Raw genomic sequence first — 5338 nt, forward strand, 5'->3', positions numbered from 1 at the left:
TAGCATATCATTAAAATCGCTTACCATAGCATAGCATTAAATTGTAAAAGATATGCATGAAATGACTGTACATCTATCATATAGTTTGAAATTTCCTGTTACAGTCAAACACAATTCTTATATGTTTTCCTAAGTAACAAGTACTAACATTTAATATACATATCTATGTACATCTATCATATAGTTTGAAATTTCCTGTTACAGTCAAACACAATTCTTATATGTTTTCCTAAGTAACAAGTACTAACATTTAATATACATATATATGCTTATCTATATATTAATATTTCAGATGGCTTGAACATGTCCATGAAAATATTGCAGCTGACAATAGTGAATGCAGGGAATATTCTTGGTCAGCTTTTCATGCAAAAAGACTACAAAATAATCCAGAGACAGTAATAGACATTAGCTCATTGTTACCTTTATTCCAAGAAGAGGCAAAGTCAGTTGCAATGATTCGACATGCTTTAGATATTATTAAGAAAATTGTCAACTTTCTTAACCCAGGACAGACACCTGTCATCACATGTGACCAACCCCTCTTTGCATTAGCAAAGCTGATTCAATGGACCTGGCCAGAAAGATTTTCAGAGAAACATGTTGTCATCCTATTTGGTGGTCTTCACATTGAAATTGCTGCTTTTAGAACGATTGGTGATTGGCTAGAAAACAGTGGCTGGACCAGTGTACTATGTCAAGCCGACATAGCAAGTTCAGGCACCGCTGATTCATTCCTTAAAGCATCCCACGTGAAACGGACAAGACACGCACATGAGGTGACTGCTTGTTCTTTATACATTTTGATGAAGCGTTCTTACGATAGATATATAACAGAACAGGGTGAAAATGATCAGCTTGTATTTGAAGAATGGCGAGAACAAAGAGAAATTGAAAGTCCCCTTTTCAACTTCTGGTCTTTAACACTGAAGTTTGAAATTGCAATATTAGTTTTCATCAGATCACTGAGAAAGGGTAATTTTCAACTGTATAAAGAATCAATTTCACTTCTTATCCCTTGGTTCTTTGCGCTCGATCATCCGAACTATGCGAGATGGTTACCTGTTCACTTACGTGACATGGTTATGCTACATGATAATGCACCAGAAGTGGAAAAAGAGTTTCAAAATGGTAAATTTGTTGCTAAGAAATCTCATAATAGATTTTCATCAATAGCATTAGATCAGGCACATGAGCAGAACAATAAGTTAGTGAAAGGAGATGGTGGAGCAATTGGCCTTACAGAAAATATGGCTCAGCTTCAAAGGTGGATGGTATCGGGTCCAGAAGTAGCCAGAGTAATAAATGAATTCGAATCTGCTCAAGAACAAATAAAGAAAGATCAAAGCAAAGGACCAGATATACGACACCACGAACAGGTCAGGAGTCAGCAAAACACATTCGCAAAGCATGTAAACGCTTTCTGTTCAGTTGTAGAAGATATGGGAAATCCTTTTATGGAACAAAGCGAGGATTTACTTATATTGGATACACATGATATTGTTGACAAAAAGGTAGCTGAAACAGTTAGAAATATAGAGATTATTGGAAAACAGCAATTCCACCAGTTTGTAAAAGAACGTTTAGAGAGTAACTCAAAATATATTTACGAACCAATTAAACAAAACAAGCTCCTTTTATTTAGCCGTCAACAACCAAGAACAGTATCCAAGGAGAAACAGCAAATAGTATCATTGAAACAGAACTGTTCTCTTTTTTCACAGTTATATGTTTCGTGTCAAGTTCGAAATGGCGATCTTGTAGATTTTTTCAAACATGAAAACCAAGCTTATCCTCCATCCCTTTCACAATTTGGTGATTTACGCCATGGATCGAAATCTGATCTTCTTGTTCAATTGGAGAAAACTACCGAATCAAGCAATGAGGCACCTTCAGTTGATGCTTTAGTTTTAGATGGGGCTGCCCTTGTTAATATGCTTAAACCAAGGGGGAGTAAAACGTTTGAAGATTACTTCAGAGATATTTTTAAACCATATATTCAGATTCAGCTGCACTCTGTCAGGAGAATTGATATCATCTGGGATGAATATTTTACAGACAGCTTAAAATCATCGGAAAGAACCAGAAGAGGCAAGGGGATAAGAAGGAGGGTTTTATCAGACTCTAACGTTCCGGGAAATTGGGAAAGTTTCTTAAGAGTAGACGAGAACAAGAAGGAATTGTTTGTTTACCTATCAAAACAACTGGTATCAGACCAAAGTTGGGATGCTGAGAAAGAGCTCGTTACTACTATAGGCAGCTCTGTCATGTGCTTAAAGACAAAGGACACCAGTCAAATAGAACCTTGCACACATGAAGAGGCAGATACACGAATGATGCTTCATGTTAAGGATGCAGTTGCAGAAGGGCACGAGTGTGTCATGATTCGAACGGTTGATACCGATGTTGTGGTTATAGCCATATCTTGTTTTAAGAAAATTGAACAGATAAAAGAATTGTGGATTGCCTTCGGAGTTGGAAAAAATTTTAGGTACCTGTCAGTCCACAATATTGCCAATGCTCTTGGACCCCAGAAGTCACATGGCCTTTTATTTTTCCATGCATTCACGGGCTGTGATCAGGTATCATCATTTGGAAACAAGGGTAAAAAAAGAGCATGGGATACATGGACAAGCTATAGACCAGTAATGGAAACCTTTGACAGTTTAAGCGATAAGAGTCTGTCGCCAACAGCCGTTGTGGATCACATGGAAGAAATACAACGTTTTGTTGTGCTCATGTACGATAAAGCAAGTGAGTGTGTAACAGTCAATGGCGCAAGAATGGACCTATTTGCTAGAAAAGGAAGGGCAATTGATAATATTCCTCCTACAGAAGCAGCACTGCTTCAACACACAAAGCGAGCCTGTTATATGGCTAGTCAGGTCTGGGACAGATGTCTTGAACCTACCTCTACAACAGTAGATCCAGGAACATGGGGCTGGAAAAGGAATGAAACAAATATATGTGGATTCCATTTTGGACAGTACTACCTGAAGCATCAGCATCATGCAATGAGCTAATTAAATGTGGATGCAAGCCTCAGATTGGATGTAGAGGGAGATGCCGATGTATTAAAGCTAATTTGACCTGCACTGCTCTTTGTAAATGTGGCGGAGAATGTGACAGAGACTAATTTTTGAACATTCTCAACATTAAAACTTTCTTGAAATATCTTTAGCATTTGTGTCTCTTTTATCTAAAAGAAAAAGACCGGGTAATTTTCATTTTTAATAAAATAGTTATTTAATCAAAAAAAGGGTTACTATTTTGGGCAAAATTTTGGCAAAAATATCATAAAAAGCATCACGTTTTACTTAACTTTATTTAATCTGCAATTACATGAAATGGTAAACCTTCCTTAATGATTAAACATCATTAGTTATTTTTAAAATGCTGCTCCTTTGTCAAAACAAACTTTCAAATAAAGGAAAATTGAAAAATTTTATCAGTTTTCCGCCATCTTGAAAATGGCGGCCATATTGGATTTTGAAAAGTGGGTCCATAGCTGAAATTGAAGCTTATACATAACAAAACTTGTGTAGAAAGTTTCATGCTTTCTTCATCAAGTGAGCAATCTTGCTAAAATTTTGCACCAATCAGCTGGACTATAAGTGATCCTTGTAAATATTCATATATTCTTCTTAGTAAAGTCTGTTTTGTTGACACACTTGGTGCAACTTTTAAACGGTCGGGAAAACTACTACCGGTATTGAAATATTGAAAGTTTAAACTTTAAGTTTTAAAGACCCTTTAAAAGTGCTTTCATCAAACTTAAATTTTATATATTCAAATTGGATCAGGGCTATAAATTGATGGTGTTATAACGAACATGAATAACCAAATATAATACATAAGCTTGCCGACCATTTTGAACCATTTTAACAAGAGCTTGGACTTTGGGTAGTTGTGTCAAACAGCAATGTGACGTAGGCATGTCTATTTCATCGCTGGCCACTCAGCCATTGCTCTTTGAAATCAACAAGATTTGTCTGGCTGCATATTCGCTTGAAATTGCGTAATTTTTAACTTGTTTTGTTGTAAGAAATAGATAGCTACGTCCAACCGAAAGTTCAAGGTCTTGTTATAATGGTAGCTCTATGCACAAGGAGTGTTAAAAAATAAGAAGCTTTGTTTGATATGTACATGTAATGAAATTCGTTGATATGATGAAAAAAAAACTTACAAAAGTGTTTAAGAAACTGGGGTAAACCCACAATAAGCAATAAAGAAATCAAGGTTATTGGGAGGTTCAAAGTCAGGCTTAATATGTTGTGACGCAACAAATGTCTCCACGGGCAGATAATTTTTTTTAATTTTACGTTAGTTTGCAGTCAGAAGATTTTTTTAAAGTTTAAGGGGCATAACTCGGTCAAAAATTATCGGATCTGAGCCATATACGAAAGGATGGAAGGATGAAAAAGGGCAACACAATATGCCCCGGCCAATTTACGATGGGAGTATATTAAAATTTACAATCTACTGCATTCCTCGTTTATTTGTAGAGTGGTGAAAATCTTGAAGTTTCTTTGAAAATCCACACATAAAGTGTGATGGATGGAGAGATTGAATGGAGAGATTGGATGGAGAGACAGAGCTAGGATGAGGGATGAAAGACACATTGTAAACACTTCATGCCCTGGTCATATACCGGACATGGCAGGGAATAAAAATCAAATCAAACTGTGGTGTTTGCAGTATATATTTTATAAATAGACATCTATACACATATGTACACAAACATTATATAGTAATATACACAATGGACCATCACAGACATTTATCATGCTTTTTAAAGAACCTACTGGGTATATAATCAGAAAAAAATATAATTAAAACAAACAATTAATCAAAATAGCTGATAATAAAATCAAAACAAGAACGTTCTTTTTCTTGATAGAGCTGCAAGAATTCTAAGCAAAGCAGAGTTGTCCTCCCTTGCAATAATAGCATGATATCATTCTAGAATATTTCCCCTTCACAAATATATGTATATTGAGAGTAAACCTTCCATCAATTAAAAAACAGAGCATCTCGGGATATCTTTGAAAACTACATTCTAAACAATAAGAGATTGTCACACATCATGGTCATTTATAAACTCATAACAACAAGGAAAATGATTTGAACTGAATACATGTACATGTATATACATATTCTTTCAAACATTATCTAATTCTTCTAGTCCAACTACAAACATACTATTTCTCCGACATCTCTAAATCATGCTGATATGAGAAAAACTGATAAAATTAAAATTGACAATCAGCGCACAGATTTCACTGTCAAAGGGAGATAAGCTTCAGAAATTCACACAAATTATTCACACCGCATATAA

Source organism: Magallana gigas, chromosome 8, assembly GCF_963853765.1.
Source record: "Magallana gigas chromosome 8, xbMagGiga1.1, whole genome shotgun sequence".
Taxonomy (NCBI): Eukaryota; Metazoa; Mollusca; class Bivalvia; order Ostreida; family Ostreidae; genus Magallana; species Magallana gigas.